General features: G+C 46.7%; 1 protein-coding gene and 2 non-coding genes across 3 annotated transcripts in view; 1 reads left to right on the top strand and 2 right to left on the bottom strand.

Moving 5' to 3' along the window:
* Nucleotides 1-2,114, bottom strand: part of PIK3C2B (phosphatidylinositol-4-phosphate 3-kinase catalytic subunit type 2 beta) — a 65,627-nt gene extending 63,513 nt beyond the window's left edge. Inside the window, 1 exon segment of the mRNA XM_045456330.1 lies at nt 1,691-2,114. The gene's annotated coding sequence lies outside the window, so the exon portion shown is untranslated.
* A 9,294-nt stretch (nt 2,115-11,408) lies between these two features.
* On the top strand, nt 11,409-11,481 carry TRNAK-UUU. The gene has a single exon. It is a non-coding gene; the product is annotated as a tRNA-Lys (tRNA).
* Nucleotides 11,482-11,761: 280 nt separating this feature from the next.
* Nucleotides 11,762-11,834, bottom strand: TRNAK-UUU. Its single transcript has one exon. It is a non-coding gene; the product is annotated as a tRNA-Lys (tRNA).
* Nucleotides 11,835-15,954: the final 4,120 nt, after the last annotated feature.

Below are 15,954 nucleotides of genomic sequence, written 5' to 3'. Positions count from 1 at the left end.
GAGGGAGCTCCCCAGGGAAAATCCAGCACACCCATGGGCCTCCCTCACTGACGCTTCCAGGGAGAGGGAAACGCACAAGCTCCCTTCTGGCCAGGGCTGAGAGCTTGATCAAATTCAGACACACACACCCATGCACACTCAGCAGTAAACTCAGAGCCATGGAAATCAAACCTTGAGCTCACCCAAAGGCCAAAGGAGAAGCAGCCACAGCCTCAGTCCAGGGCTCCGGCTCAGAGCCACCATCGCCTCGGACGCTGGCTGCCAGGCAGAGCTATAAAATATGCCTCTACTTAATTTTTCCATGGACACAACCCCAGATGCGACTGCCAGGCTCTGGAGGAGATGTAACTGTGTAGCCTCCTAACCTCTCTGCTGTAGGATGCACAGCTGGAACTGGGGAAGGAGGAGTAACCTGGGATCAGGTTTGCCACCCTCTGGAACACTGGCTCTTCCGATATCTTTCCAAGGCCTGATGCGGCAGTGGAGTAAGTTTTCATTCAGCAACTGATACAGGCTTGGAATTCGGCGCAAATTGCTTACATCTGCTTGGCCCCATCCCAGACAGTCAGGTAGTTTAGAGAAAGAAGGAGAGGCAGCGTTGGCCCACTTCTGGAAGCCGGGGTAGCTGTGTGCTAAGGAATCTGGTGCCATGCTGGGACCAGCCAGCACAGGGTACAAAATTCACCAGCGGAATTGAGAAGAAGGAAAAAAAAAAAAAAAAAAACCACATCAGGGCAGCAGGAGACAATAGAGATTCCATTCCAGGCGTGGCTGGTGGGACTGGGACAGGGAAGCCACAAAGACCCCAAAAGGGGGTGGGGACAGAGGGAGAGAAGGTTGGCCCGAGGAATAAGAGCAATGGCAGATTCTTCACACACACACACACACACACACACACACACCCTCAGCCAATTAGGGTGTGTGCACTAACCTCATACATTCGGTAACCTCTTCTCACAACCCAGGGGCTGGCCAAGCCCCTTGGCTCCCCACCCTACCCCACCCCTGCTTGGCAGCGTCCCCAGGGCTTCCTGCAGCTGCCATAACTCCCCAACATCAAAGTCGCCGCTGTCGGGAGCTGAAAATGAGAGACAAGTACCAGACAGGAGAGCAGTGCCTCCGCGGAGGGCCCGGCAAGTCAGGCCTGAGGGTCCCTCTCTCTCCCCCAAGCTTCTCCTGGTGCTGCAGTACCCTTATAAGGGAGAAGCCAAGTCGGCCATCCGTCTGGCCAGAAAATGTATACATTCCCCCGGCTACATGCTGACTTTTCACCCACCGCAACAGAAAGCACCATCCCCACCACCCCCACTCCGGGGCAGGTTTTGCTTTTTATTTCTCATCTTCAACCCCCAAACCATTGGTTGGTTCAGATCGCCGTGCAGCTGGAGGGCAGGAAGTGTGTTTAGAGGAAAGGGGTGGGAAAGGGGTGAGAAGCGGGGACCCGAGACACCCCGAAACTGCTGGGGCGGGGTGGCGGAGGGAGCCGGCAACCTGCAGGGCGCCGCAGTCCGGAGCTCTCGCTGCCACCGCGTCCGCAGCTCTGCCGGCCGCCGGGAACCCGCAGCTCCTTCCATTGTTGCACCTCGGCTGTTGCCATGTTGGAGGGAGAGCCCCTTGACCTCCGCTCCCTCGGCTCGGCGGGCAATCTGCAGACCCCGGGCGGCGGCTCCCGGCCGGATGCGCGTCCTACCTGTGCTCGCTGCGGGCTTCCCTGCGAGACCCGACGTGTCGCGTGCTCGGCGACGTGGGCTGCCGGCCCCGCAGCTCCAGGCGTCCCCGCGCCCGCGCGCGCCGCTCCCCTCTCCGCGAGCCACTAGCGCCGGCCCGGGTGGGGGGGGGGGAGGGGAGAGGAGGGAGCCGGGGGCTGGCGGGGAGGCAGCGGAGGACGCGGGACCGGCTCCGGGGGGCGCGGGGGAAGCCCTCCGGGCCACGAGCGTGCGCGAGCCCGCAGAGTCAGGCCACCCCGGGCGAAACAATAGCGGGAGCAGCGGGCGGGAGCGGAGAAGCCATCTCCCGGAGACCCGGCGCACTGCACGGCGACGCGAGGCGCGGCCAGCCCCGGCCTGGACAGGCAGCCGCCCGGCCGCCCGCTCCAGCCCGCAGCGCCGAGTCGGCGGCGAGCGCGAGGGCGGGGCGGGCCCCGGAACCCTGACCGCCCTCCACCTCTCGCTCCCGCCTCCCGCCTCCCTCCCTCCCTCCTTCCCTCCCGGCGGGGGCGCGGGGGCGAGCTGCGCGCTGGCGTCCGATTGTGCTCGGGAACCCGACTGCCCGCGCCGCCGCTTCCCGCCCGGGGGAGGATTCTGCGGATGGTCGTTACTTCTCCCTGCGGGGGCCGCTTTGCTCCGGGTGGGATGCACGCCAGGTCCTTCGGCTGAAAACGAACCACTTAGCGGTTCGAGGACATCCCCCCCTCCGCCCCCATCTTTATCAGGATTGCGACGCCCGCCAAAGTCCCTACCTTGAGGGCGGCGGAGGGGGAGCTGTCACCGCTCTGTGCGCTCAGCCTCGTTGGGTTTTCTGTTCGCTCAAGTGGGTCGTCCCTCCTGAACCCCAGAGAATAGCAACCCTTAGGGGTGGGGGAGGTAGAGCGGCCTCCACCCCAACTATGGTAGGGAAAAAAAACCCTTCTTTCAATTCAGTAGGTCATGTTTAACATTTTTACTCCGAGTGCCTTTCTTTGAGCAGTGGTCTCTAGAAGAATTTTCCTAAAGACTCCACCCAAAAGAAACCGAGAATTGGCCAGCTCCTCACTTGCATTTGCTTGGCATAGTAAACTATGATCCCTGATCTCAAAGTACATTTTCCTCACACTTGTATCCCATTCTCCCCCAGGGCCCTCCTTCCTTTCTGGCGGGTCTGTGAGGATCAACACCCGACTCCCAGGCCCCCTGCTCTGCAGTCCCCTTCAGGTGTCCAGGGTCTCAAGGCTCCCAGCCTCCCTCAGAAGCCTAGCCCTCCCCAGCCAGGGGAATCCCATGGAAACGTCTGCCAACTTACCCCTTCCCTGGTCTCAAGGAAATATTTATTGAAATGCTACTATTTCAGTCTGTTTAGGGTTTACTAGAGTTTTACTTTTTAAAAAAATGTCAGAAGGGCCTTTTTAATAAGATACAGGGCCTTTAAATTTTCCTCATTAATACAAAACTGTGCAACAAAGCCAACACGATACTTAGATTCATAGTTGTAGAATTGGAAGAGACTCCAGAGCTCAGTAAGAGGATATTTATTAGGAAGGGAATTTGAACAACCGGAGGACATCCTGGGGGGGGGGGCGGGGGGGAACAATATGAAAAGTGACTTTGTGGTTCACAAGGATTTCTTGGGATATTGTTTTGTTCTCATATAAGATGAAATCTGAGTGACTGCAAAGGATCCCTAATGAGAAGGAGAAGTTTGCATTTCTCTCGGCCCTCTGCCAGGTGACCTTGCGTAGCCCCCTCCACCCTCTTAAGCATCAGTAATATCAGCTTCACTTCCTACTCCGGGCTGTTATGCGGCTCGAATGAGAGAATGTGAGTGAAACTTGTTAATGGCTAGACAGAATGCGGCACGTACATCATAATGTACACATGATCCTAGTCCCGATTCTCGAGAGCCACGGGGGATAAAAACATGTGTTTATTTACTCCCCCATTCACCACTTGTTGGCGAGGCAAATACTTGTGACAGCTTACTGTTTGCCTGTCATTGGGCTAAGCTCAGAGGCCTGAAAACAGAGGAGCCTGTGGGCCATCAGCATCTGTGTTGCTGGAGTGAAAAGTCCCAAATAGAGAGCTAACAGGAAAGAGGCCTGGGTCACTGGGTTGAACGTCTTATCAAAGGCTTTATAACGCACTTTGGTGGGGAGAAAAATGTCCTTATAAGAGAAATCAGGACATGCCAAAAAGTTTAGATTTTGTCCTGCAGGTGACAGAGAACCCAGGGGGTAGACAAGTGGAGCTGGGAACGATCTGACCAGAAAAACCTTCTGGCATGTTACACGGGAGGAAGGATTTGGAAGACGCACTGTGTGTCCTCCCTTTGCTCCTGCAAACGCAATCTTGACCCTCTGGCTTCCTAGTAGGGCGTGGCCACTGGGGAGCCCTGGCAGGAGATTGGAAGGAAGGAGGTCAAAGAGGTCTGGATATTTGTTTCTCGGGATTTCCTTCTCTTTGGAGTCACTGTGGGCTGGCTGCCACCCTCAACCAAAGTTCACAGCTCCCCCTAGGTGGTTCCCTCTCCCTCTCTTCCTTCCCTTTTCTCAGTTCCTTTGCCTTCGCAGGCCTGGGGGTGGAAACTTGCTTTCCTGCTGGCCCCAAAGTACTGCACACTATTCCTGTGGCTTTCCTTCACCCTGCTGACTCTTTGTAAATTGTCTCTTCAGATTGCAGCGTGCCATCTGCTCCCTGCCAGGTTAGGAGAACAGGCTGAGAGCTTAGGAGGCCATGGCTATGTTCAGAGTGCAAGATCAGAGAATCTCTGATGTGCCAGGGCTGTGGCAATGAGGATGAAAAGGAAAGGACAGGTACGAGAGATGGTTAGGAAGTCACATCAATAATATTTGATAATAGGGGTGCCTGGGTGGCTCAGTCGGTTAAGCGTCCGACTTCAGCTCAGGTCACGATCTCGCGGTCCGTGAGTTTGAGCCCTGCTTCGGGCTCTGGGCTGATGGCTCAGAGCATGGAGCCTGCTTCAGATTCTGTGTCTCCCTCTCTCACTGCCCCTCCCCCCCATTCATGCTCTGTCTCTCTCTGTCTCAAAAATAAAATAAACGTTAAAAAATTTTTAAAAAATAATATTTGATAATATATTGAATGTAGGAAGTAGGGGCAGGAATCTAGAATCCCTCTCCGCTTGATGCCATAGGAATTGGTGGCAGGTGGTGCCAGCACTAAGTGGGGGACTACGTAAGACAGGGCCCAGGTGTTGGGGGAGCAAACGTGAGTTTAATTTTGCACATGTTGGGTTTGAGGAACCTGTGGAATGTTTAGGTGAGGTTGTCTAACAGTGGATTTCTGAAGCTAAAGTCAGAGCAGAGGCACGGAGAGATGACAGGAATTTTGGACTCTTCAGATTATAGATGGTCGGCGAAGCTGTGGGCATGCGTGGGATCACCCAGATGGGCGTACGGAGGAAGCAGGAGCCCTGCAAAAGAAATGGAGAAGAAACAACCACGTCGATAGGGGAAAAAACTGAGACCATAGGGTGTCAGAAAGGAGGGTGGGAGGAAGTGTCAGGAAAGTGACCGGAACACCAGTGTGGCGGGGACATCCAGGGGAGGCAGGGCCGGAAAGTGCCCGTTGGATTGGCAGGAAAGTCACTGGGACCCGTGGTGTGAGAACAGTCACAGTAACACCAGGCTCCAGTGGGTTAAGGAATACAAGAGACCGAAAATAGCATTGAGCATTTTCTTCTAGAAGGTTGACAGTTAAAGGAAAGGAGAAATGTAAGGCAATTGGGTGGGGGGAGGGCTGCAGGATCAAGGGAAAGATTTTTGTTATGTCTTTCCTTTTTCAGAAGGGAAGGCTTAAACATGCTCATATGTTGAGGGGGGAGACCAAGGAGATAGAGAGATGATTAATGAAAAATGTCGCAGAGGAGATGGGATCCGGACACACGGGGGTGGGGTTGTCTGGGATATCTAAGAGGAAGCGTGCACCCGCAGATGTTTGTGTAGATCGGTAAGCCTGGAGGTTAGGCGCTAACTGGCTGCTACCTGACGGTCTGTAAGTAATCTCCTGAGAGAGAAGGGGGTCAAGCTGGGCTTGAGGAGTTCAGGAAAGTGGTTCAGGCAAGGAATGAGAATGGTAGCTTCTTAGAGAGGGAATGGAATTGTCAGCAGCGTGGAGGATGTGGCTGGAATCAGATATTCTGATATGTAGTGGCTACGGTATTAACGTTTTCATCATTTTCTTCTGCAGCACTGGGAAGCCCAGGTGTAGAATGTTCAATCAGGGCTGGGGGCGGGGAGCCCGGCGGTGTTGCAGAATAGGTCCCCTTGGAGGATAAAGGGGAAAGAAGGTTCCTGACAAAACAGGAACTGGCCAGGGAAGGATGTGAAGGTGGGGAAAGGCTATGAATCTTGAGGAAGGGGGTTAAGGGGCTGGGCTACCTCTAGTCTTGCTCCACTCCTGTCTCTTTTCCGACACCCTAGCCAGAATGATCTTTCTAAAGCAGACATCTGCTTCCCTTAACATCAACTAGCCTGTCAGCTCCATGAGGGCAGGGATTTTTTTTTTTTAAGTTTATTTTGGGGGAAGGGGAGAGAGAAAGAGAGAGAGAGAGAGAGAGAGAGAGAGAGAGAGAATTCCAAGAAGGTTCCAAACTGTCAGTGAGAGCCCGATTCAGGGCTTGAACCCAGGAACCATGAGATCATGACCTAAGCTGAAATCAAGAGCTGATCGCTCGACTCAGCCACCCAGGGGCCCCAGTGCAGGGATTCTTTACCTTAGTTTTTATTTTTTGTTATTATTGTTATTGTTTTATTATTTTTTTTATCTTAGTTTTTAAACTTCTATATTTCCCAGAGCCTGGAACAGTGCCTGGTATGTAGCATGTGCTCAATAAAATTTGCCAAACGAATGGATGAGTGACTCTGTATAGCTCTTGCATGAAACTCAAACTTTTAAGAAAGTCAACAAGGCCTCTCATAATCTGGCCCTTGCTTTTCACTCTAGCCTCGGAGGACAAAAACTGTCTTGTTCATCTTGTATCCTCAGAATGCCCATAATGTCATCATTTAATAAATGGGGCTTGAATGAATCACTCCCTCCCTCATTCCAGGGCAAATTCCATGTTGTTTCTAGAATACATGTGATTCCCAACTAGGGGTCTTTCTACACGCTCTTCCTACTGCCTGGAAAGGGCCTCCTACCCGCCAAAAATCCCACCTCTGTTGCCCTTCCCATTATGTGGCTGTCTTCCTACATGGTAGGCAGAGTAATGGCCCCCTTGAGGAGGAAATGTCTGCTTCCCAATCCCTGGGATGTATAAATATGTTATCTTACGTGGCAAAAGGATTGTGCAGATATGATTAAGTTAAATACCTCCAGATGGGGAGATTAGCCTGGATTACCTAGGTGAGCCCAATCTAATCACACTGGTCCTTAAAAGCAGAACACTTTACTCAGCTGAAGCCAGAGGGAGATGTGATGATGGAAGAATGGTAAAAGGGATATGACGTTGGTGGATTTTAAGTTGGAGAATTGAGGTTCTGAGCAAAGGAATGTGAACATCTTCTAGAAACCAGAGAATGTAAGGAAATAGATGCTCCCCAACAGCCTTCAGAAAGGAACATGGCCCTGTTGACACACTGATTTTAGCCCAGTGGGCCCCATGTTAGGCTTCTGACCCACATGCTAAGCTTTTTATAAACAGTTTCTCTGCGTGGTCAGTGCAGAGCCCGAGGTAGGGCTCCATCCCACAAACCATGAGATGGTGACCTCAGCTGAAATCAAGAGTCAGACGCTCCAGCAACTGAGCCACCCAGGCGCCCCTAAGATAATAAACTTTTAATCCACTAAATTTGTGGTAATTTGTTATAGTAGCAATAGCAAACTAATACACCCTATAATTAGCTTTCCAGGAAGCTTCCCTAGAGTGCTTCCTAACAATGTCTGGATACACCTGATAGCTGCCTGGATTGTAACACTTATCACAGAGTGTCAAAATTGCCTGTTTGCTTTTTTTCTGAATTGGGGAGGGGACAGATCAGGAGGGTAATTAGAGTGTAAGCTTCTTAAGGACAAGGCAATCTCTGTTGGGTTTACCTTTGAATTTATAGGACTAATTCATTGCCTGATCCAAAGCTGTTGTTCAGCATATACTTGATGAATGAATGGGTGAATGAAGAACTGGTTACTAGTTAGGGAGCAGGTGGTTGAAAGGAATGAGAGGAGACGGTGATTAAATCTGTGCTGTGTTCTCTCAGGGCTCTGCTCTGGGCCCGGGCTTATCCGTAGAACAAGTCTGAGCTAAAATTGCAAAGGGCAATGTTTGTACCCTTTTCATTTAAAAATCCTTCAGTAGACTTTCTTTGAAAAGATCCAAATATTTTTGCAAAGGTGAATGGATATTGGAGATGGGGTAGAGAAACTCTGTAAATATTTGGTGATCAGACTGACTTCAATCCCTTTGGGTCCCACTGGCCTCGAAATCAGTCCTGCCTCTCTCTTACATCTTTTCCATGACCCAGAACATTTGGGGGCTGCCTTGTTCAGGGAGAATATTAATCCTAGTGTCTGAGTTCTTGAGGCTGTCCAAGATTATTGGGCTGCCAACCTCTCTGTATTCTCAGAGAGGAGAAGAGGAGGGCTCACCTGAAACCCAGGATGCTCTCAGTTTGGAGTTTTTAGGGCCAAACACCAGAGAAGACTTCTCCAAACAACTTCTCTGTACCATGCATCTCCCTGGTACCTTGTAATGGTCTCAACTCCAAACACTCTACACAGTGATGATGGAAGATGGGGTCTTTGCACAGGCAGCTACACCTTGCATTGGTTTGGGAAGCCCTGGGAAAGCCTCTTAAAATTAAACCTTTCCCGCTGGCCTAAAATTCCACCATTACAGGGGTGCCCACGTGGCTCAGTTGGTTAAGCGTCTGACCCTTGATTTCAGCTCAGTTGTGATCTCACGACGGCATGGGGCCTGCTTGGATTCTCTCTCTTCCTCTCTCTCTCTGCCCCTCCATAAATGTATAAACATTAAAAAAAAAAGTCAACATTAGAGATGTTTTCTGGCTCTTCAATACAATTGTATTCAACTCCCGACTATCCATATGCTTTCCCTGTCATGCACCACTGTGGGCGTCTCAGGATGAGGAGGACAAGACCGCACCTTGCACGCAGGTGCCCCTAAGGCCTTGTGAAAACCGTTTCCTCTTCAAGGTGTAACCACATAAGCTAACGTTTGCCAGCTGTAGGAAGAGGACTGTGTCAGGGTCCAGGTCACGGACGGTGTCACTGAGAGGGCAAGAAGGAGCGAGAACTGCAGAGACCTTTCTTGCTCCACAACTTTTCCCGATTCTGATACAGAGCTGATGGTGATTTTCAGACAGGTGAGTCTGGTGAATGGCGGGCGGCGTTGGGGGGGGGTTAAAGGGTGAGTGGGGAGGGGGGGTAAAAAGCATCCCTTTAAAAATTAGTGGGAGAACACCTGAAACTAATGTAACACCGTCTGTTAAGTATACCAAGTTAAACATTTGATTAGAAAAAGACAAAATAGTGGCGGAAATTATGTTTAAGAAATGTGGGGAGGGGAGAGGACCCAATATGGAATCTGTGACATTCGACTGCCCTCTAGTGGGAGAACTAGGTTCGACAGTCTAGGCGAGGTGAGAAATGAAGAGGCACTCCCGGAAGGGATAGTGGTAAATAAGGGAGCAGATGGCACCCCTGTTTGTAATTCAACTTGGGGAAGAGCGGATTCAGTTCACGCTACCTCAGGTGTGACACTGCAGTGTGAACAAGCCAGACTTTTGATTCAACTTTCAAACTTTGCCATTGCCTGTACAACACAATTTTTCTCCCTGGCCCCGGATAAATCTGGTCAGCTGTCTCCAATGTGACACCTCCTGTCTCTACCTCCCTCCATTCCAGCCACACTAACCTATTCACCATTCTTCACCCCCTGTTGACACTCCCCGCTCTCCTTCCAGGTTCAGTGTTTTCCTTCCCACTGTGTCTAGTTTACTGCTGTGGAAATAGTAGGTATTCAACAAGCCACTTGATGGGTCAATCCTATCCAGTCTATTGAACTTTAAACAGAAGGAAAGGAGAGGGTGATTAAATCTGTGCTGTGTTCTCTCAGGGCTACCACGGAATACCACATAACAAAGCCATTGGGCAAGGGGGAAAAAAAACCTTCAAAGCCCCTCTATTCTCTCCCCTTTAGGGAGCCTAGACAGACACCATTTGCCTTCCTTAAACGAATTTAGGTATCGCACGTTTCCACATCTCATTCATAAAAACAGAGCGAGGAGTTTTCCTTATTTAACACAGTGGATGCTCAAGAAATGCCTGAATGAATAAATGACAAATGTCTGCTGACTCATTACAATCTACTCTGCACACCTCTGACAGTTATTTGTTGCAATTCAACTCTGACCATGTGTTTTCCTTGCTGAAAACTCCAGGGCCCCTATCCTGGTTTTGTAACCATGGCCTTGCTGCCCATGCTTATGCCACTCTGTACTTGAATTCGTCTTGCTGCACTTAGTACTTTGCTAAAGTGGTTTGCTTACGTGTCTGCCTTCTTTCCCAGGCTGTGAGCAGGATCCGTGTCCTACAGATCTCCGACTCCAGAGCTCGTGCAGGACCTAAGCCATAATAGATGATCAATAAATATGCAGTTAAATCATTCCTTCCTGTTGCATTTCGAGTCTGTTCCTTCTAATCTTATTCACTGTGGGAGAAGGAAGAGCGTGGTAAAACTTCAGATTTAGAAGGTATCTTACAGGTCATTTGATCAATTTCCCTCATTTTGTAGATGTGGAAACCCAGGACTGCTCAGGATCACACAATTTGTTGGTCTTTGTTCTAAAAGAATCAGACAATTGTGGGAAAGAAATTCCTCCAACCAAGGCTGAGCGGTTTTGTTGTTCATTGTGTTCAGAAGCCTCCAGTTCCCAGAAACAAAAATGAATTCCCTTATCAGTCTTCGAAATTTCATACTCCTGCCTTCCCCACCCCATGCGTCAGGGCTGCTGAAACTGATTTGGGGAAAAACTAGGCTGATCTGGAGGTTTATGTTGCTACTACTCCACGTTGTTCCCACTGGTGCACGCTGACACTGCTTTAGAAGGGCTCATTTTGTGAATCTGACCTGGAAACTGCAAGGTGCCTAGAAGGCAGGGAAAAGCAAAAATTCAGTCAAAACCTAAATTAAAAGTCTAAGCTCCTTCTCTCTCGTCTAAATTTGGACCCACCTTTCCACTGTCACTTCTATTTTCCTATATTAGCTGCTCTATTCGTGAATCAAATGCGTCTTTCCTTCTTTTGTGCTGAGGGATGCTCATCTAACAGCTGTATCATCTAGTTAATGGAAATGTATTTTTCATTAAAGAGAAAGATACAGTCATCTAGTTCCGTGGAGTAACTAAAATTAAGAGGTCCTATTGGCGAAGTGATAAACGGAAGACACAAGAATTGTAACAAAAAGAGGTCACAGCTCTGTGTCTGAAAGTTTAATGTTGGTTGCCCTTTCCCATAAGTCGCTACCATTTCGTTTCAGAGTTTAGTAGATACTGGCAACTGATCAAATATGAAATATGAAAGAACTTAAAGAACACATGTCTTAAGGAAATGGAGAAATAGAAAAATAAATGCTTTTTCAAAATCTTGCTAAAAAAGATACTTTAAATATGGTTCAACCAGAGAAGTAATTTATTAGAATTATATCAAGTAAACAGAAGAGCAGAGCTTCCCAAGAGCGCCCGGATAGCTCAGTCGGTAGAGCATCAGACTTTTAATCTGAGGGTCCAGGGTTCAAGTCCCTGTTCGGGCGTCTGTGGCTTTTGCCCCTTACTTACATTACCAAATACTACCGTACGAAAATCTCAGCACTGAAGCAAACTTCTGCCTCAAATTGAGTTTTTTTTTCCCTTGCTTTCAGAATATGCGAGGTAAATATGTTCTCGGGGAAGAAAACACTGACTACGCAAACTCATTCAATTTCTTGGTGAATGTGGAAGTTTTTACGTGGTGGTTTCCCAGTGAGACGGAATTTGTGTTGTTCAGATTGTTAAAAATCGAAGTTGAAAAGCAAGGCAGAAGTTAAAGCAAAGCGCCCGAACAGGGACTTGAACCCTGGACCCTCAGATTAAAAGTCTGATGCTCTACCGACTGAGCTATCCGGGCTCTCACAAGAAAAGGCTCCTATTACAATGCCTTACATAAGAATAAAGAACCTTGCGTAATCGCTTCCTTCCATCCACATTTTGTGAAACCGTTTTAAACCCAAGAAAGCTCACGATTCATACAACAAAGAGAAACAGATGACCTGAATCATGTACTCGTCAGCAGCGTTAGCAGCTACTTCAGAACTGAGAGGTATTTATGTGCCCAATAGCCACTATTACGTAGGCTTCTTTGATTTGTAATCAATCCAACACATCCAGGATTAAGAGAACGGCAAGGTACATCACTTTTTTTGAACGTTGTGCTGGCATCAGGTCTCTTTTATTATTGATAATCACGTGGATATCAGTTCTAAAACTGACCCGACAACAGAAAAGAAGAAAAGAGTCTAAGAGAAGAGTATAAATATGCTGCTGGGAAGCTACTGGGTTGAACTGCAGAGTACAAACTGGGAGAAAGGACCCTGCAGAGGGATAGTGTGATTGTCCTGCAGGTCCCTTGAAGACGTCCAAATAATTTTAAATGACGCAAACCCTGGAGGAAGTCACCAGCAGTGATCCTGGGGGTACAAGCCCTGCCAGCCAGAGAGACAAGAAAGCTGAGCGTGCCTGCAGAGAGATCTTACTGATCATGGCATTCGAGGCTCTTCTCTTCCACTGCCATCAGTGATCTGAGCACTGCCTTCTGCTATAGGGCCGGCTTTGAGACTTATCCACCATGGGGCTCAGGGTGAGACATTAAAGAATTTCTGTTCGCTGGTGTTGCTCTCCCTTAATCCATCTGCCTAATTCTAACACTTTAGGAGTGGTTGTTCAGGCCCAGCAATGTCACTTTTAGGAATTTGTCCTGAAGAAATAATCAGGGATACATAAAAAGACTTGGGTACAGGAGAGATCGTCATGATATTTTAAGTGGAAAATACTGCAAATGACAGAGATGGCTATATAAATTATGGTACCGTCTTAATACATGGAGTATTATGTAGCTATTAATAATCATGCTGTAGAAGAATACGACTTGAGGAAAATGCAAAACATTGTTAAGTTAGGAAACACTTCAGACCAATTTTTTAAAAAGGTGCATATGTGTACATTGAAAAACTGAAAGCATAAATGTCTCTCTATAAAGTCTGTGTTCTGAATCGAGGTGCACCTGTTTGAAACCTTACTTCCACTGTGTGATCTTGAGTAAACTACTTCTCTGTGTCTCAGGACAATAGGATAATTGTGAGAATGTATAAGGTAGCTTATACAAATTGTGTGGAACAGTGTCTGACAAGTAAAGAGCAATCACGAAGTCATCTAAAGACTTAATGGCAAAGACGTAACAAGAACAGACTACAGATTCTGCTCTAGCTAGAGTTCTAACACTGTCTACACTTCGACAAGCACTTAGCTTATTTTTAACAATTATTTTTTTTTATCAAGATCTAATTGACATATAACATTAGTTTCAGGTGCACAACATAACTAGTCCATATTTGTATATATTGCAAAATGTCACCAGAGTGAGTCTAGTTAACATGCATCACGACACATAGTAACACGTTTTTTCATAACGATGAAAGCTTCCACGATCTGCTCTCTTACAACTTTCAAATATGCACTACAGCATTATTTAACTATAGTGACTGTGCTGTATCAGGCTAAACATATTTGAATGGATTCAAGGAAGATGTTGAGAATTTTGAAAGCTGACAATATTGGGTTACCTCCAGACAAAAAGAATCACTTTATCCTCTGAGCAATGGGGGAACTGTTAAAAGTTTGGCTTGGGGTGCCTGGGTGGCTCAGTCAGTTGAGCATCCGGCTCTTGATTTTGGTTTAGGTCATGATCTCAAGGTTTGTGGGTTTGAGCCCCACGTCAGGCTCGGTGCTGACAGTGCTGAGGCTGCTTGGGATTCTTTCTCTCTCTCTCTCTCTCTCTCTCTCTCTCTTCCCTTTCCCTGCTCACACTCTCTCTCAAAATAAACATATAAACTTAACCAAAAAAAATTTTTTTTTAAAGTTTGGCTCAATTGTGTTCCAATTTCCCACTGAAAGGAGCACACATTAGACTTTTTTGTGCTACAATAAAAACAGTAACAAGGACTACTATCAAATATTCTCTGTAAGAATCACATCATCAGAATTAATCATCTGCCCAAGGCTAATGGTACAGGTTTCTAAAATTGGCTCTGTGCAGACAGGATGTTTAACCATCAAGTTAGGAATATTAGACTGCCTTCTCTTCACTCAAAACCCTTTGATTCTTCCCTACTACTTCACTGAGTAACACATGGAACTTTTTATAGCAGCATTCAAAATCCTCCGCAATCTGGCCCTGGCCTACTTTGATACCAATACAATACAAACCAAAATTGTTATTTAAAATTTTCCAGTAGCCACATTTAAGAAAAAAGTAAAAAGAAACAGATGACATTAATTTTTATATTTTATTCAACCCAATATTTCAAAATATTATCATGTTGATATGTAATCAATATGAAACATTATTGGTGTGCCTGGATGGCTCAGTTGGTTAAGCGTCTGACTTCGGCTCAGGTCATGATAATCTGACACTTACTAGGTTCACGCTCTGCGTCGGGCTCTGTGCTGACAGCTCAGAGCCCTGGAGCCTGCTTCGGATTCTGTGTCTCCCTCTCTTTCTGCCCCTTCCCCGCTCATGCTCTGTCTTTATTTCTCTCTCAAAAAATAAGCATTAAAATAAATAAAAATTAAAAATATAAAACATTATAAATAAGATATAGTATTTTTCACTACTAAGTCTTTGACATTTGATGTGTATTTTACACTCATAGCACATCTCAATTTGGACTAGCCAAATTTCAAGCCACAGGTGGCTGGTGAATATTATATGAGACAGTGTGATTCGATACCATGCCAATCGTTTACTCAGTAACCAACACTTTGATCAAAGTAGATTCTTTCAGTTTTAAGATCATACCTTCCAATTCATCTCTTTCTTTCCTCATTATTTGTGCCATGTTTCTTCAAATGACTTCTATTTACACCTCTTGAAATCCTATTCATTTTTGTAAAGTTTCTTTTTAATGTTTATTTATTTTTGAGAGAGAGAGAGAGAGAGAGAGAGAGAGAGACACGAGAGGTGGAGGGGCAGAGAGAGAGGGAGACACAGAATGGGAAGCCGACTCCAGGCTCTGAGCTGTCAATGCAGAGCCTGATGCGGGGCTCGAACCCATGAACTGTGAGATCATGACCTGAGCCAAAGTTGGACGCTTATCCGACTGAGCCACCCAGGCCCCCCTCAAAATCCTATTCAATTTTTTAAGGCCCCACTCAAATGAAACCTCTTCCACAAAATCTTCAATGATTGTGTTAACTAGGAAGAAAAGATGAATTCAAGAGACTATAGATAGACTCATATTCAGTTTACAGATTCAGTAATAGAGACGTGTATTTATTCTTCAAATTGAAAAAGTAAAATTGGATCTCCATGTTACAACATACACAAAAATCACTTGCAAATGAGCTAAGGGCTTATATGTGAAAAGGACATCTTTAGAACTTTTAGGAGAAAATATGAGTATCTTTATGACCCCCAAACAGGGAGGAATCTCTTTAAAAAAAAAAAAAAAAAAAAGGAAGTGAAACATAAAGAAAATAATTAATAAATCTGACTTCATTAAAAAAGCTTCCCCCCAAAAAAACTTCTGTTCATCAAAAGACAACATTAAAAAACTGAAAACAAGGTATAGATTTGAAGATTGGTAATACATAATAATCAAGAAGGATTAATGTCCAGATTATATACAGAACTCCTACAAAGGGACAAGGAAAAGACTAACCAATAGAAAAATGGGCAAAAGATAGGGATAGGCAATTCATAGGTGAGTAACCGTAGTCAATATATACGAAAAAATGCTCGGCCTTACTCTTAATCATGGAAATAGAAATCAAACCACCATGAGAAATTCTCACATCTATCAGATTCGTTTTTTAATAGTCTGACAATACCATGGGTTGGCAAAAATAGGGACCAAGAGACTCCTATACACATTCGTGAGGAATGTATATTCCCACAACCACTTTGGAGAGCACTGTGTTATGATCTGACAGCATTGACAATGTGTTTGTGACCCAATAATTCTACTCCCTGG

Source organism: Leopardus geoffroyi, chromosome C3 (genome assembly GCF_018350155.1).
Source record: "Leopardus geoffroyi isolate Oge1 chromosome C3, O.geoffroyi_Oge1_pat1.0, whole genome shotgun sequence".
NCBI classification, from domain to species: domain Eukaryota; kingdom Metazoa; phylum Chordata; class Mammalia; order Carnivora; family Felidae; genus Leopardus; species Leopardus geoffroyi.
The sequence above is the reverse complement of the archived record's forward strand: the minus strand, read 5'-3'. Positions and strand labels throughout refer to the sequence as shown.